Source organism: Falco rusticolus, chromosome 2 (genome assembly GCF_015220075.1).
Source record: "Falco rusticolus isolate bFalRus1 chromosome 2, bFalRus1.pri, whole genome shotgun sequence".
Lineage (NCBI taxonomy): Eukaryota > Metazoa > Chordata > Aves > Falconiformes > Falconidae > Falco > Falco rusticolus.
Window position 1 is genome coordinate 83,040,440 of NC_051188.1, and position 18,183 is coordinate 83,058,622.

Consider the following 18,183-nt stretch of genomic DNA (forward strand, 5'->3'; position numbering starts at 1 on the left):
CCCCCTTTTTCTCTGAAAAGCTGCCCTGTATGCCAGGGGTTGCCCTTGTACTCTGCTGTGGCAGCCTTGTAGGAACAGGCAGAGAAGGGAAAACTGGGCACAGGAGCATCTGAGCTTCTCCCAAATCCACCGTCACTGCTGCTGTCCCTGGTAACCTCTCCAGAGAGCCACTGCGACTGGAAGAGCAGCAGGGAAAGCTCTGCAAAGACCAGGCCACTGACCCTTTTTCCTTTTAAATTAAGAATGAGCTGAAGGTGTAACTGCTGGGTCTAGGATGCGATGGGTCACAGCACCACTATGAGGCAGCTAGGACACCTGGAGTTTTGTTTTCTAAATTGCTACACAATGTCTGGGGTTAGACACTGGAGCTGTTAATTCATCTGCATGGCTGCCAGCAGCGTGGTGGTGCCAGAAGGAAAGGTCTGCAAATTTTCCCAGGGTGACTATTTCTCAAGACTGTTCTCTGTCCTGCTGTTTCAGGTGGGTTAATAAAAAACATAACATGTTTCCTTGTCTTACTTCTGCACTCTGAGCTTCTGTTTTGCAAACAAGGCTCTTTTCTCCTTTCTTGTCTCAACTTCCCAGAAACTTGTCTCCCCCTGGCCCCGTGCAGCCACCGTGCTACCCTTCAAGCCTGGGGTGTGAGGTGCTGTCCTCCTGCTGCCAGCCCAGGGGGTGTTTTGGGCTGTCCTCTCTTTGGTCTCCTTCCCAGGCACTCGATAATGCTCAGGAAACTCCAGACCAGCTCCTGCTCACTGGCTTTCCTTGCCATGGTCTGATTTCTGGCCCCAAGCCCTGCACTGCCAGGCTGAGCCCATCCTGAATGCACATCCTGCATCCACCACCCGTGCTGTGTGAGCATCCCCGGTCCAACAGCTTATATGCTGCTGTGGTCATGAGCTCCTCAGCTGGCTTGGATTACTGCAAGCAGAGCAGCCAGCAGCAGCTTTGCTTTTAAAGCTCTCTTGACAGCGCTTTCTCCCCCGGTGGAAGCGTCAAAGGAACTTCCCCTTGATGAGGTTGCCGGCTGTGGAAAATCAGCTGGGAGTGTGCTGAGCAGAGGGCTCTGGCAGGTCTCATGTTGCAGGGTTAATCCTACGGCCTCAGTGGAAGAAGGTCCAAGAGACGATGTCCCAGACTGCTGTGCCCCAGGAGCCCCTGAAAGAGAATTAGGTCAGCGCACTGAACAAATGGAAGGCAAGTGGAAAGCTCAGTCATTTTGGGATTGCTCATCACATCCACAGATAAAAAGGTGAAAAAAGAGACTTAAAAGATTATTCTGAAAGCAGGTCAGACTTTAGGAGAGCAGCTAGCTGGCAGATGGGATTGCAGCACCCTCCCACCTGTGCCCGATCCAGCGTGACCGTGGTCATGGATGATGCTGGGCGTGTGATCCTGCCCACCAGCACTGGCCAGAGGGCTCACTGTGTGACCAATGGGCAGGATGGGTCCTGAGCTTGGCTCAGGTGTGTGCTCAGCTGTGCCTCGCTATGCCATAGGCAGCATGAGTGCCACATTCCCAGTCTTATCCTTCATCTTGGGGTGCGTAGAGAAGCCTGGGGCAAAGCCATTTCACCACCTGCACTCAAGAAAGCTTGAGGGAGCACTGGGCATCTTCAGGGCATGCGCTGAAGGGAAAAAAATGGGAACTGTGCTTAGGCAGATTATATGGATATGGGGCCTCATATTTGCTTTTTGGATCTATTTTATCTGTCAAGGGGTGTGGGCAGTTTCTGTGTTGATTCTGGTCCCATTATCACATTTGTTTAAGCTAATATTTACCATAGAGTTCTCCCCCAGTCACAGCCTTTCTCCCCAGAGGCGCCTTTGGGGTCTCCATGATGACGTGGCTCTTGAAGGGGATGTAGTAAGGGCTTATCCACATGCTGGGGCTCCATCTTGCCTCGATTACTCAGAAGATTTTGCTGTTCCTTTGTGATGGTGACCTTTCTCAGTCTTGGGGCTGTACAGAGTTTTATATTGTGTTTTAGGATTTGCATTTTTATTTACTATGTGTTTCATTGAACAGCTGTTCTCTAGCACAGATTTGTAATGCCTTGGAGGAGATTTCCTCAGTCTCCCCTCTCTTCCATGTCCTTTAAGAAGTAATATTTGATAAAGCAAAGCTGATTTTTGTGTATTCCCCAGCTGATCTCCCAGACTGATCACATGACTTCTAACACCTTATTCCTCTTCCCCAAGTCCTGCATTACTCCTAAAGGCCATACAGACCACTGCTCATCTGTAGTGTGACAGCAGACACCTGGGAAGAAAGGAACCAAGACAGAAAAGAGAAAACTGTAAAAAACAAAACCCTGAGCCCTTTCCCATGCTGTCAGAGACTAGGCAGTAGTCATTTGCCAGATAAAAGCCATGTGCTGCAACACTTCCTACAGATACCTGTAATGTTGACCTGGAAAACCACCCTGAGCCAAGACTCATTTAAAACCTCCCTTGGCAATTTCAGATTTCACATTGAAGAGAAGGTCTTGATTCCTACATGTCAACAAAATCCATTTCTGAATATGTCAGTGCCCAAGGAGGTTGAGATCCAGCCTTGACCTTTTTCCCTTGCTCTTTGCCTGGCTGAACCAGCCCTTATCCCTCATGGCAGGGGACTGGCTGTGCCCCATCCCCAAGCCAAGCAGGTGTGCCACGTAAATTGCCTCCACAAAGTTCAGGCAGAATCGTGCCCCCATGTGCACACCAGTGAAGATCTCCATTCATGCTTCCTTGGAGGCAAGCAAACAGCCACAAACACTTCACCCACATTTCACCCTGTGGTGTCTCCAGCACAGAGGATCATCTCCCCAGGCTCTTGTCCATGTAGATACCACTCTTCCCTTCCTACAACCTGCCCTCTCTGCTTTCCCAGCGTGGGGTGGTCACCTCCCAGTGCTGTGGGGCTCAGCCATCCTCAAGTGGTTTCCTTTGTCCTTGTCAATTCAATCTGAAGAAACGAGGTGCTAAACCATTGTTTTGGGAGCTGAGTGTTCAAGATGCAATGCAGATCCAGCAAAGTGGCGAAGAGTTATGCCAATGAGGCTGAGAAGATGCAAGCTTTATCACCGGTGAATACAGGAGCCTTGCTACCTGAGGTGGGTGGATTCTAAATAATTTTAAAAAATCAGATAGGAAAGGCCTTTTTCTTGGGTAAAACTTCCTGATAAGAACAAGGTAAACAAAGAGCCTTTTCTGCATCCACCAGAGGGGAAGAAGATAGCATGGATATACCCCTGAGGCAGATGATATGCTGGTCTGAAACAGACAAAGTGATTTTACTGACATTTGCTCTTCCTTCCCACATTTTGCAGGAGTCAGACGGCAGCGTCTGGAGCTGTAGGATAGTAAAGGACTTGGCAAAGTTATCATAGATTGTGACATATTTATCAGGAGCTTGAGCTTCTCTGAAAACCCTGACTGCACCAACCGTATCTGTTACTTGACTAAAAATACTCATAATAATTCATATTCTCCTGCAGCTTTTGCATGGAGCTAAGTGCTGAGCTGTTCTGTGGGAACTCTCCTTGACTGATATATTTCACAGTCCTGTGTGCGATAAGTAAATACTATTGTTACACCAAATGCTAGTTTCAATTTTGATAAGCTGGGCAGAATTGTACCATGCTGCCATGAAGATGTTACAAAGTCCAAACTGGCTGGTTTGCTACCTCTGGTAGCAACAGACCACATGTCAGCATTTAATTTGAGAGTGCAAATTGTACGTTATCTGGAACAGTCCCTATGTGATCCAGATGATTTTGCCCCATAGTCATTGTGCAGTGGTGCTCAAAGGCTTGCAATATCGTAACCTCAACAAGGATGCATTTATCATTTTACGTTCATTTCAGCCTCTGAGGGACAAGTGGACTGGGCTTCTTAATGTACTTCCTACACTTAGTGGTGAATGGAGGCTGCCATCACAGAGCAGAATGAACCAAATCACCATCGCATAAGCTCTCCCTAAAGAGAAGAAGATGGCAGCCTGCACCAACCAAGACAAGCAGAAGTCATTGCCAACTGACACTGGCCATGAGTACTTCAGGTATTTCTGATGTGACACCACACTTCCCTGCTGATGTTTTTCTGCAGCAAGGGCTTCACAGGGGTGGTGAGGGAGGGTCTGGGCACCTCTTCTGAGCGGGGCAAACAAATACGATAACACCCTCTGTTGCCCACTTGTGGGTGGGCAGGGGTTGATGGTGTAGCATACAAGTGGGCTGCAGGCACACGGTGGGAGCAAGCGTGAGAATGTGGGGAGGAAAAGGTGGCTCCGAGCAGCTGAAGGAGATGGGAAGGACCAGGAGGACTTCAGCTTCAGGAGTAAGAGGACTGTGTGAGGAAAAAGGCTCATCTCTGGAGCCTACACAGCAACTGGGGGAAGGGAAAGAGCCACAGAGGTGGCTCAGGAGCAAAAGGCACTCACCTCTTCCATGCTTAGTGTCTTTTTTGGACTGAGTTCAGACCTGAGCACTTTGCAGCCCAGACCCACCTACACAGTGCTAGCTAAGCTTGTGTAAAGTTAGAAACAAAAATCCACAGTGCTGAAAATCAGATGGCTTACGCAGATGGCTAAATATAGCGGTTGGTGTCTAACTTCAGGGCACCTTGTTGAGGACCTCATGCCTTGCACGCTAACAGCAGCATTCTCTCTGCTTGTGCTCTCCCTCAAAGGACAACTCAGTCTGACTTACACAGCATACCTCAGATGTCTTGGAGTGTGAGAGGTCACAGTAAGGAATATGGGAAGGGGCAAGAACAGGAGGAGATGCATATTGGGTGAGGGAGAATTGTGCTGATGCCCTAGGCTGACCCTGCTCCCAGCTGACCCAGCCAGCTTTGGAAAGTGTGTGGTCACCCTGAGTGCCCTCAGGCAAGCTGGGCTTCTCAGCAGCTGAGCTCCCTGGAGGGGGGTGGCAGGCACCCAGTGCTCCTGGGAGGCTGGATGGGTGGCTCGACTGGATGCCCAGGCAGCCCCGGCCCCTGCTGGCAGCTCTGAGGCTCACCTGGGGGAGGCACTTCCCACCTCTGCTCTCCGCACTGAGGAAGGAGGAATTTATGATCCTGACCTTCTTCCTGCTGTCAGATCAGCTGATGAAAAATTACAACCTAGGAATTGATTAGGGACTGGTCCAAATCACAACTATAAATCTAAATGCCCCCAATAAGGAGTGGCAATATAAAGTTGGATTTTAACATTGGCCCTATCTATAATAACAGGCCAAATCTGGATTCTCAGTCTGCTCCAGAACAGCTTAACTAAACTTCCCTGGCTCCTAAATACATTAGCAGCAGTGAGTGAATTAGTGATCTCCAGCACTTCTGGAGTTAATCAACAATAAATTGGTATTTTCAAATAGATTCAGCAGGTCTGGCCATAAATCGTTTGTATGTCTGTATGATAAAAAGCAAATATAAATTTTCAAAAAAATTTAACCTTGCATGGTGTATAAAGAGAATACATAATATTCTTGAGCATAAATACATCTCAAATCAAACCCATTGTGTATACACGGAATACGTAATGGGCTTGTTTGAGACGTTTACCTCAAGCTGAGGCCAAACTGGCAATCTTTTTATGACCGATATAGGTCTTTACAACACCAGCTTACTCCATGCTTGTGTATATACAATTTTGCAGGCACAGTACAGACAGTCTGTACTGTACATGTAGGTGTGCAAAGGATATATAACACCTCTCCAATATTATAAGCTCTGGAGCCAGCTGTGGAAGCTGGCTCGTGTAGCCTGAGAGGACAGAGCCTGTAGTCAGAAAGCAGCGTATTAAATTAACAGGCATATATACCAACGGGAAGAAGTGGAAAGGTAGCACGGGGGATAGGCTGGAGTTCAGATCACCTTTATCTGATGGCTTAGGACAGGAATGAGAGACAGCAGCAAGAACCACACTGACCTGATGACTCTCAAGCATTCCAGCTCATGCTGCAAGAGGAGGAAATATGCTGTGGCTGCAGGAGGCACAGATAAATCCAATTCACCATCCAAGTGCCCTGTCTTTGCATGTACTGTGACAGCATGCCCCTGGCATGGCATAGCGCTGAACCATGCACTACAAGCGCGCACCTCTACCGGCTGGGCAGGGGGCTCCGGGCCATATTGCACTGATATGATGATCAGGTGTGCTGAGCCAGTCCGAGGCACAAGGAGAAAGAAGCTGTCCTGGAACTGACAGCAGCAATCATCCATGTCATCTTTTCCCTTTGCAGCTTTGCAGTGAGATGGTTCATTCTGAGACAGAGAGGACTCTGCCGGGGACAGAGGCTGCAGGGAGCAGCGCTGGAGCTGGCCTGAGGAGGCAGAGGCATGCGGGCACACACTTGTGCACACACATGCTTTTGCTCATGCTGTTTCTTGGCCTGGTGTATGTCACATCTGCAGGTCGAGAGTTCAAGTCAGATAATCAGACTGTTAGTATTATGTTTGAATTAGTGTATAGGGTTCACTGGCGATATCCACATGGCAGGGCAGGGTATCAGGACAAACAAGTGTCTGACTATGTCTGGATAAGAAATGGTGGCACACCATCCCCCTGTATGTCTTGGCTGGAGCAAAACATGGGCAGCTGAGTGAGAAGGAGCAGAAATCATATCCAGCACCCCCTCCTGCCAGGACCCTCAGAGGTCTGGGACTGTTGGTCACATGGTAGCACCCACCTGTCCAGTGGGGATGGGGCCACAGAGGGTGTGTGAGTTTTGTAAGGGCATCACTCACCAGGAGTGTCCATGGCAAACCCTTCCTGAAACACGAGGGAAGTCGGTTCCTCAGCGCTGGTCTCTTGCTTGAGGTCTGCTCCTTCTTTAATGCTAGCAAAATCCATTTCACCTTTATACTAATACCCTGTAAATGTAACTGCAATTCACAAGAAGCCAGTATGTGCCAGAACAGCCGTGCTGCATGCAAGAGACCTACTACAAGAATGATATTTATTCCCTGGTTCCAGTCACAGGCCAGAGAGCAGGTTTATGAAAGGTTAATACCCCCTTATATGGCTGCTGTCAGTTCTCACTTCTTCCAGCAGCTACGTTTTAGCCTTTCTTCTTCCACCCCCTCCTTTCCTTCCATCTAAGAAGTGCAGCTCCAGAAACATGAGAGGGAAGGAGTGAGGAAATGATGCCAGTGTCCCCAGCTGATCCAGGCAGTGAGAGCATGGTAACACCAGTGGCACTAGAAGTGCCTGGGACTGCTCTCACCGAGCCATGGTTCCTAGCTTATGGTTTGGCCAGGTTTCCTTCTCCATCTAGTCCCAGCAGTGGCAGCCCTGCTCTGAAGTCCAGGTGGCTACTCCAGCTCCAGTTTTCTCCCCTGATCCAGCAGCTTTGTGCTACTTCAGTGACATAAATTGTTCTCCCCAAGTTTTGAAGGATGTCCACATGGAGCCCCTCCAGCAACCTGCATGCTCAGGTGGTATGGAGCCATCCTAGTGATTTCACACCCTGTTCCTTGGGACCACACTTGTGTGTGTGTGTGTGTGGGTACATGGTGAGGGAATAAACACTTCTACAAACTTCCTCCCTTAACCCTTACTTTCCTCACCTGTCTCTCTTGGGTGACATTAATAGAATTTGACATTGTGGCATAACCCGTTAGTCATCCTGCCAGACTAGTAATTTGGTCAAATGACAAACTTTCAATCATTTGAACAAATGGCTGTTTCACTAGGGCATTTGATCAAATGATTAAAACTAAAAGGCATTTGGCCACATGACTGAAGATGTGATCATGGCTCTGGACAGGTGCCGGAACAGATTTTTATAAAACAATCAGACTGGAGTGTAATTCTTCATGTGCTGGAGCTTCAATGTGAAGAGGTCCTGCCTGCTGCTGATGTTATGAAGGAACGCGGGTTTCCCTGCCTTCCCCCCCTGAGTGACTGCTCTCATGTCCAGGGTGCCTGGGTCTGACCCCAAAGGCAGGAGCACTTCCCGACCCCTTTGGCCATGGGAAGATGGGCTGGGAAAGGGGTGATCAGTGGTGAGGAGGGGGTGATGCAGGTGGGAGGATGGAGGGGGAAGCAGCAGCGCGGCTGGCCATGGTACGGTGCCCCTGCGAGTGATTGCCTGGCCACCCCATACAGCCTCTGTTCAAAGCACCAGTTTGCTCCAGGAAATATCCCTGCCTTTACCAGTAGCCCTGCCTTCCCAGCTTGAATGCTAGGGAGAGCAGACATGGGATTTTCCTTCTGGCTTGCCTTTGTTTTTAACAGGCATGAAGCTCTCTGTAAAGCTCTGTGGTGCCAGTGGAGCAGCAGCAGAGGAGCCTGGCAGGACTGCTGTCGCTGCTTATGCAGGACAGGTCAGCCCAGGTTAAGTTTTGCCACACCATAATGGGTAAGGACCTGCAAACTCCCTACCACCATGCTTTCACCTTTGCCTTCACATACAACTGCATTAGGGGTGCCTAGAGGGGAGGGCATCACAGCAACCCAAAGCAAGGATTGGGGTCTGCTGCTCTGCGTGGGGAGCAAACATGGAAGGAGCTGAAATGTGGTTGTCCCTCCCATGTGCCACGGAAAGCTCTGGGGAAACTGGTATTCAGAGGTGTGTCTGAGGTTTGATCTCTCCCCTAGAGATCCTCCTGGGCACCTTATCCATTCCCAGTCTGTCCCATTTATTTACAGGATAAACACTTTCCAGGCAGAGAGGTGACCACAGTCCCTCTTCCGTGGAGCTGACAAGCTATGCCTGGAGAGAGAGAAAATGTTTATGGTGAAGAGCTTCCTTCAGTTACAGAGAGGTCAACAGGATGCTTACCAAAAATAAGGTTTAGTTAATTGAATTAATGAAGTTCAAGCAGAGAACACAGAATATACAAGTGAAGAGGTGAATAAAGCTTCTAAGCAACAACTACTGTGATACATTTGGACAGTATTCCCAAATCACAATACTTGATGTTTTTGCCAAAAGGTAAAAAAAAAAAAAAAAAAAAAGGGAAGAAAACAAGAAAGCAGGAAAAAAAAGACCATTTCCTGACCAGACTTGTTACCCAACCTTTTCAGGTTCTCTTGCGCACTCACAAGAAATGTGACCTTTGTATGTTGTTGCTGGGGTAGCCCTGGCTCCTCAGAGGGATGGGAAAATATGTGATTGCTGCATGAAAGCAAAAAGGAAGCAGCTCAGCCAGCAGCAACCCTGGAGGTGTTTCCAGTGCCTACTGTACTTGGAAGACCCAGCAAAGCCATGTCTTCCCTCCTATGGCTTCTGGAGGCTGTTTCCAGCCTTCCTTTTTAACATAAGAACACAAAAGTGCCCCGCTGGGCCAGACGAGCAGTCTGTCATTCCCAGTGCTCTGTCTTAAGAGAAGCAATTTAAGCAGAGCATTTGAGCCCAGCCACTTTATGTGACCCCGTTCCCTTCATCCATCCCCCAACACCCACACTTGTAGGTGTGTTAAGGATGCTGAAAGGCACATCCCTGTCTGTTCTTTTCCTTTAATATCTGTTTACAGACCTGTCACGCATGACCGTGTCTAATCCTTCCTAGAGCTGTTTGCAAGAAAAGGAGAGGAAACATCTCTTCTTCAAGTCCCCTTATTTCACATGTCCAGTAAGCTGTATTTCAAAACAGCCATTCAAAACATGCAGGCAGGGGGGACAAGGTCAGTGAGTGCTCCAGCCTGAGGACTGCCTTCACCTGGTGTCAGCACCGCACAACCTGACGGATCCGCTTCTTGATCAGTTCTCAGGAATGTGGAGACACAAAGACTACATTCCTCTCTGCCTCTGTGTGTACTGGTGTTTGCCCCTTTTAGGAAAGCCTTTTCTCTTTCCTTCCAGTCCTTCCTCTGCAGAATTACACTACGAGAGGCTTTTAACTAAATGCTTGGAAGTTTCTATTTGGCCAGGGGACTGTGAGATTTTAATTTGGGTAAATGAGTGAAACTTTTCAGCCACTTGACTGACAGAGTGTTTGGGGAGAAGAGCCTTATCTGCTGGAATGATTTGATGAATTTACCATCAGAATGACTAAGACATAGATCCGCACATATGGGAACTCCTTTCTGCCTAATAAATAATGCTTGCTCACTTGCCCCCCAGGGCATAGGGAGGACTCATTAATTACTGACTCTGTATAGCCTGGAAGTCAGAAGATGCTAAGCAAATACTAACTGTTCTTATCTTGTAAAGCAAAAGGCTGCATTTGGGTTTGAAGTTTTTTTTTGGTGAAGGCACAACCAATAGTTTGTTCTGCAGTAAGGCTATTCACACAGCTACTTGAGGCAAGTATAAATCATGTGGGCTGTGCACGGTACAGGAGAAATCTACTCTATGCAAAATTAATGTTGGGCTGGCCCAGCAGAAGCAGCGCATGCAGCAAAGGTGAAGTGCACAGTCTTAGGGGGAAGCTGTGTGTCTGCCCACCTGGTAAATTTATGTCTTTCACCTCTAGAACTTCAATTCATGCACAGTGTGAGGTTGTAAGTGAAATGAATTTATTGGTGTCAGTTCATTCCCTAATGGGTAACAGTTCATGTCACAAAATCAGCACAGATAATTTGTCATGATTGGAAGTCTCTTCTAAAGAGGCTCTGGCGTGCAGGGGTATGGAGGAATTAGTTGCTGGCCCCTGGGAGAGATGGCAGAGCTTGGTAGAGAAGCCCACACTCCAGCAGAGGAAACAGAGGTAATAACTAACCCTCCCTCCCACCTCCTCACCCCCTTGTGAACTGCGTCAGAGAAAGTTTGTGTGCTCCGAGTTCAACACTAATGAAAAACAGGCCTCCCTCAGATTATACCTCATCTTGGATGAGAATGAGATGCAACAGTTATGTTAGATCAACACTAAAGTCAGTGGGAAAACAATGCTAGCAGAGCAAAACAGAGGCGATGGACCAAGTCTGCAGCTGTGCCAAGAAAGAAACATCACCTAATGACTCCTACGGGTTTACTGAAGGGGAGAGCCCGCTGACATCTCCAGTGGATTTTGATACCATTCCAGGACACTCCATATCCGAGCTTAACCTCGGGAAGCTGGCCTTTCATTCCTTTCTTCGGCCTCCCTTTCCACCCTTCATGGCAAAGCAGCCAGGAGACACTGACGCATACTTCAGACCCACAAACCGTGTGCGCATCTGACAGGGGAATGCCTCAGAGCTGCCTTCACATATTTCCCCTGATCTAAAATCCTCAAAATCGACTAACTGGTCTGTAACAAAAAGCCTGGAAAGTACCTATGAGCAGCATTTTGGAGCACTGCCTGTGAGCTCTTTGTTCTGGCCAGGACAGGATGGTCACAGGAGTGTGACCTTGCCTCAAGCAACATTAGGCTGGGGGTGGGTCTGCCACATTGAGTGGGGTAGCACGAAGGACAGCCACATCACTTCAGGTCTTTGGAGAGGTTGAGCTAGGAAAGCGCACACCTCACCGCAGGCTTGCTCTTGCCTCTTCCCAACCTGTACAGAACCAGGTGGCTGTGACCACGTGTGTCCCGGAGCCAGGGTGGCTGGGGTGCTCCTGCATGGCACTGCCTGGCAGAGGCAGGGCAGGGCTCTGTGGCACCAGGATGTTGTCCCACTGACTTCAATTCCCACCTGCCATCAAATGAGTGCACTTTTGAGGCTAAGTCATTTTAGGGATAGCAGAAAAAAAGAAAAGAAGAAAAAAAGGATTGTTGGGTACCTTACTGACTGATTTTCTGAAAGGTTGGAAGCTACTGGGAAAGAAATAACAGAATACACATTCCTCCACTGACACTCTACATCTTTAATTCCAATCCTCTCTTCTGCTTGACCTGAGGAAGAGAAGCATCACAGGAGGCCAAAAAACCCTATAAGATGTCCAGTCTCCTCTTAAAAAAGTTATTGCTTAAGCAGTGACTAGAAACTGCTCTTCCTGTGCCCTGGGACATTCAGAATTTAAATACAAAGGAAACAAGGAAGCAAAAAAGCCAGCCAAAGAAATAATCTTCAAGCAAATTTGATCCCAAAAGAGAAGGAAAATGTATAAAGACAGGGATCTGTGTCTCTCCTGCAGGGCTGAAGTAGGAAGTCCTCAAGACTTCACAGAGCAGGCTGGCCATCCACTTGCTCTCTCCAGTGCACTCCCAGGGCTCAATGGCCAGCCAGGAAGCCAAGCAGCCAGGAAGCCCTGGGAAGTCCCACTGTGAGGGAGCCAGGAGACAGGGATTGGCAGTCTCCATCCCCTGCCTGCCATTTCCCACCAGTTTGCCAGGTAGGCTGCCAGGGAGGGAGGTAGGGAAGCTTTCAAAACTTGCTTGGCAGGGAGGATGTCATCCTGCATCTGCCTGGTTTCTGGAGGTTCTCATCAAACCTGACATGTTTCCAGTGTGTTTCAGTGCCGGTGTATTAGATTTTGCTATGCCAGAAAAGCATGCCAGAAATGTTCTGACCAGCTGTACTGTTAACACTGACTGCCAGCAACCATCAGTTTTAGCTCAGTCCATCTTTCCAATAAGCAGCCAGAGAAACCTGGGGAGCAAACTCACCCACCTTGAGAGCAACATTCCCACAGCATTCCAGCACTGACTTCTTCCGACATGGGCAGCGCAGTGCTGGTGCACATGGGAAACCGGTGACAGCACCAGAAGGCCGGACTCCAGGCCAGGGTGTGCAGAGGAGGGACGTGGCCCATCAGCCTTTATGCCTGCTCTTCTAGATAGGTCTGTTGACCTGGGTTCATTCCCAAGCCCTCCCGTATCAATCAGACATGCACACATACTGTGGCAGTAATGAATCAAGCTGACTTGTTCTTGGCCTCAATCAATCAAGTGTGTGTACCACACAAACTGTCATCTAGGTTGGAAATACCAGGTAAAAACAGCCCAAAGCACAGCGTATGAAGAGTAACTCCCCATTACAGCGGTTCTTCAGTGGGCAGAAATCTTTGGGTGTGCACAGGTGTGTCAAAGACACTAGCCAACAATTAAAGATGGGAAGGAAAAAGATCCAAACTCAAATATTTTCTATTATGTGTGAAGACAGAGTTGGCATAGAAAACTCAGAAGGCATTAAAAGCTTAAACTCTGGAAAATTCCACCCAGTAACAGAAAAGCAGGAATTTCTGCACTCTGTTTTCAAGCCTGCTTGGGAAAATCAAACTGTTAGACTTAACTGGGGCATCCTCAAGCCAGTCTCTGGGAATGGGCTGCCCAGCCAGTCTATGTAACTACAAGTTTCTGCTACGGTCTCATAAAGATATTGGGACAAAGAGCCACGCAGCCAGAACAGAGGCACTTGCTGGTCCTGGAACGTGTCAGGGTGATGAGCCATCATGTAACCTGACAAAGACTGATCTACAACATACAGCAGAAAATCCTTATTAGGCACAAGCCTGCTTATCGAGCAACTCAACAAGCTCTCCTGAATCACTATATGAAAACTTACAAAAAAATGCATCTTTGTGAACGTTGCTTTTCTCTCCCAGTTGTGCTGAGCTGACCATTCAGGATTAAAAAAAAAGCAAGCTGCACTGGATGCATGCTTCAGACCCAACCAAACCCATGTTTATCAGCTCCTTCCAGATGTTCCTGCAGCTGTATCGCCTCACCATCACTGTGATTTGATGTGGCACCAAAGCAAATTAAGAGCTACATTTCTGTGGGCCTTGCTGATGCTCTGTGTTGTTTGTACTCCAGCTCACTTCTCAGCCTTTTTTTTTTACACACACTTGTGTCCTCGATTATTTTTCCAAATGAAAGAGAGTCACGCTACTTTAATTAAACATTTAATTGAAGGGAGGAAATAAATAAAAAAAAGAGGGAGGGAGCTGATGTTTGCCAACAAGGAAAGGATAACAGTGAGAGATTGCTGCTTCTAAATGAAAACTCACAATGCTGCTTTCTGCAGCGAGAGGCACCCTGGGCTGGGGCTCATGTATCAAAGTACAGCTCAGCTCCTGTTCAATTAACGTCTCTGTTTCGATGGAAAGGTTTTGTAAAGCATTTTTAAAAATGGTTTCCAATTTTCCCTTCAGTTTTTGACTGGCTTAATTAAACTTACATCCACTGAACGCCTGTGTCTCTCCAAAGGCAGACTGGTTATTGACCTAAGGGATTTTTTAAGACCACTTCTGTGTTTCCCTGGCCACCTTCAGTGAATCAGTGAATCCAGATTTTTCTTTTTCTTTCTTTTTTTTTTTTTTAAGATTGGTCCAACACTGAGGTGTTTCTGCTTTCTCCCACTCAAAGAGCTGGCAGAGATGTGTATCATCTTTCCCTTTCTGCAGAAGCCTGAGCTTTATCAGCTGCAACTCACCAGGCTGGGGTTTCCCCAAGTAAAGAAGTCATGCAAGCCAGCACCTTCACAGCAGAACTGGGACATGTGGGTACTCCTGGCCTCTTGCCCAGGGGTAGGATTACCTGAGAACAAAACCACATGCATGTATAAAAGTTCATGGGAGAGGGTCTCATGAACTTAGCACACAAGTTTGTTCTGTGAGTGAGCAAACCAATGAGGTCTGGTTGCTGTCAGCTTGGGTCTCAAGAGCGAGTAAAGCCCTGTGGACTTGCTAGTGTCTATGACACTATGATGGAGTCACACAGTGGTGGGGAATTAGTAAAGTGTCTCTTCAGTTGCCTGGTCTAAAAAGACTTGAAGGTCTTATTATATTTGGGACATCTCTCTCTTTCAAAGTTAGTGGAAATCTCCTAATGGGCTCAAACGTTATGGGAAGGTCAAACGAACAACCACACGGTTGTAGAAGCCTCCTCTCCTTTGGAAAGCAGGCTAAAATCGAGGTTAAAGCCTGGGTTATGTCTCTGGCTGAGTGAAGCTCTGTTCATGCCACCCTCATGTTATTTACTTGTGGGCCTGATTCTATAAAACACAACAGCCATACTTCATCTGGTGTTGTCACTGCAGGCAGTGAGTACCTTTGAAATTTAGGCTCTGCCTGCTTGTTAAAGGATGAGAACACTCACAAATGTCAAAATACAAAAGAAGGCTCACACAAAGACAACATCCTGTGGCACACGAGCATTGCCGTTGCACAGTCATTCTCATTGTCACTAAAAAAGCAGGGGGTGAGGGTGGGTAAACTGGGCCACTCTAACAGGAGTGACTCATGGTGGAAAGAAGAACAAGCCTGAGATCAGAAAACTGAGAGTAAGTCTCATGAGCAGGGTTGCCTACCTTGTTCTCTTTTCCAAATGCTCTGAAAAAAGCAGCAGGATATAAAGTGGTTCTTGGGGTGCAGCTGATTAAAAATTCAAGAAGAAAACATTCTTGTCTGCCCACAAAAGGCTATGTAGGCTTGCTCCTGTCTGGGGCACGAAAATGGTCCCATTCAGACCTGAAACCTTGTTGTTATGTGCTCTGTAGTGGGAAAGTGGTGGAAGTGCATCAACCCGCTGGATGTCTCACCCCCAGCAGACAGAGTAGCTACTCACAGCATGGATCTAAACATGGTTTCTGCTCATCATCGTGACTGTGCTAAGGATTAGATGGAGATTAATCCAGCGACCTACCATCTGCTCTCATCCATACCTAAGAATATAAGCAAAGGGAAGCTGATGATTAGGGAGAAGAACAGGTGAGGTTCAGCTCAAAGTTCAAGGTCTTTGAAAAAAACATGAACATCAAAACCAGACTGGGTCTGGTTTTTTTCTGTCCATAAGCCTACGCTGAGCCCTCATGGGCTGGATCATTTTGCTGAGGGTTCAGATGAGAGCGGTAGAGGAGGGGTCCAGCCTAGACCAAGGCTCCTGGCGTGAGCGCTTCTATGCTTTTGGAGTTCTTGCTGTGTTCCTTGTTCTGTCACCAGCTGGCTCAGGGAGAAGCCACACCACTTCTTCTTGCCATACTGAATTTCAGCCACTTCTGAAGTGAAGGTGTTAGGGCTTTCTCACCATACGGGGATCTTCTTAGCATTGTATTTGCTCTGAGTGCTTGGGGATTTACAAATGCAAGGTACAGCAGAGCTGCAAAGTAAATTAGGAACAAATATCAACTGAACTCTCCAGCACAACTCCTAAGCTTTATGTAGAAAAAGAAGGAGAGGGATTAGAGACAGACCTGGTTTTATCCAGATAGGATAAACTTCATTTCTAGGACTATTTCTAATAAAATAAAGTCGTTCCTCTCTGGCTTATAGTACCTTACTAATCACTGTAGCTGTGATACAGAATCATTCATGTTTTTATTATGTACTCTTTTTTTAACTTAGGAAAAGCAAGTCTATTCAAGCAATCCTTAGAATGGAAACCCATGATATTTGTTGTTGTCTTTTCAGGTAACTAAGATTGTATCCGCTTAAGAGTTTACTCTTCTCATGCACTTTGCCTGTGCCTGAGGAATACCAAAACCCAAAGCCAGTGGGGAAAGTGATGAAGCAAACTTTCCCTCAATGATGTAAGGCAAAGGGACTGGCTAGCCCACTGCTTTCCATATGAATGTATTTTATGCGGGCACTGCTGTTATTATTAATTATTATTATTAATTTCAGATAAACCCCTGTGCAGGCATGAGTGTGGAAACCTGGGTGCACCAGAGCTCTGTATCACTGTGATGGTATCTGTTTGCAAGGGCAGCAGCCAGGTTGTATACCTGAAGTAACCTATGTGCTTATTTTACCTTTCTTTTAGGATAGTTGCAGAATATGAAACATTAAAATACATGTAGTGATGTGTTCTCTCACTGGCTTTAAGACACTGTTCAATTAACAAGCAGTTCTGTCGCTGTTGTCACCGAGAGAAGCAAAACGCACAATTTGTGTTTCAGGCACAGCTGGCTTTGGGCCCTGAGACACGAGCGTTTCTCCCTTGGTTTAGAAAGATGCTCTCTCTGGTGTAAGGTCTCTAATTTCTAATAGTGGCTGAGCTCATTCAGCAGCATGGCATCCTGTCCAGTGGCAGGTCTCTTCTCCTCACAACTGCCTATTTTCACAGACCCTTGTAGGAACTGAATTACCTAAGCAACCTCTACCGTGCTTTTGCATTTTGTTGGCTTTGGCCAGAGGGTTTCAAAAGTTATTACAGGGAGAATCACACACACATAAGCCTCTAAAAATCCTGCTCCTGCTATGCTGATTACCATGGATAGTCCGCTTAGCTGAAAAATGAGTCATAATTGTAGAAAACAGTGCAGAATTTAAACCTAAGCCATTAATGCTAATGTAATATATGGTGAGAAAATACTATTAACATTTGGATGGATGAGTTACAATACTCTGATTACCACACATTTGCATTCCTTAGCTTCTATGTGATTACAACCTCAGCTTTGAATTTGTGTTACCACAAAGACCTCTTTTGCTGTTTCGATTTGTTTTCTTGGTGTGTGCATATTTAGAGCCCGAGTCAGTTTGCTAGTATTGATAATATTGATTGCACAATGATTCCTGCAGTGCCCAACCAAGGCCTCAGAGAGGGAGGACAGAGGGTGAATTCCCTCTTAGGAAGGGGAATGCTGGAGATGTGCGGAGGAGTCACCTTGCTGAATTGTGGCTGTTTAATGGCTCTTTAAAGGCCCAAGTCCAAGCTAGTGGTCCAAGCTTCCAGTAAGGTCAGTGGAGAGAGGGAAAAGCACCTCTAGAGGGCAATTCATCCCACGTATTGCAGCTGCCTCTGGCGCAGGGAGCTCAGGTGCCTGCCTCCCTTCAGGTGCCTGGAGCTGGCCGGAGCCAAGCCTCTCCCAAGGCGACTGTCCTGGCTGCAAGTGCTCAGGCTGCGCAGAGGATGCTGCACTGCCACTCAGCCAGTCAGCAAAACGGTTTCTGCTGACTCACTGACCAGTGTTTTTCTCCAGGTTTTTCCCTCTGAAGGCTTTTCTTGTGCCTTTTCTGCTCAGTGAAGGATCAGGAGGAGTCCTTTGGTCTCCCTTGGCACTGCCGTGCTGTGTGCTTTCTCCAAGACATGGGCTGAGAAAGTCTTGTTCCCTGGCTACCTAAGTCTGAGCAGCAGCAGTGACAGATGGCAGCAAGACAGACCTACCTACCAAAATAACTGTGATGCTTCCAGTGCTCTTTGTGTGATAAAAATGTATGAAGAGATCAGATAGGCAGTGATGAAGCCAGGGATTATGCCCAAATGTGAAAGATCTCACAATCTCTGTACTATTGGTAAGACCATGTTCTAGGACCTATCAGAAAACAGTAAGCTATGTTATGAACCCTCTGAATAGCTTGTGGGCTCCCTAGCACATGACTTAGAAGCAAAGTACCCATTTCCTACATCCTGCCCATGTCTTACAAGTTTTTCCCGTGTTCTTGCA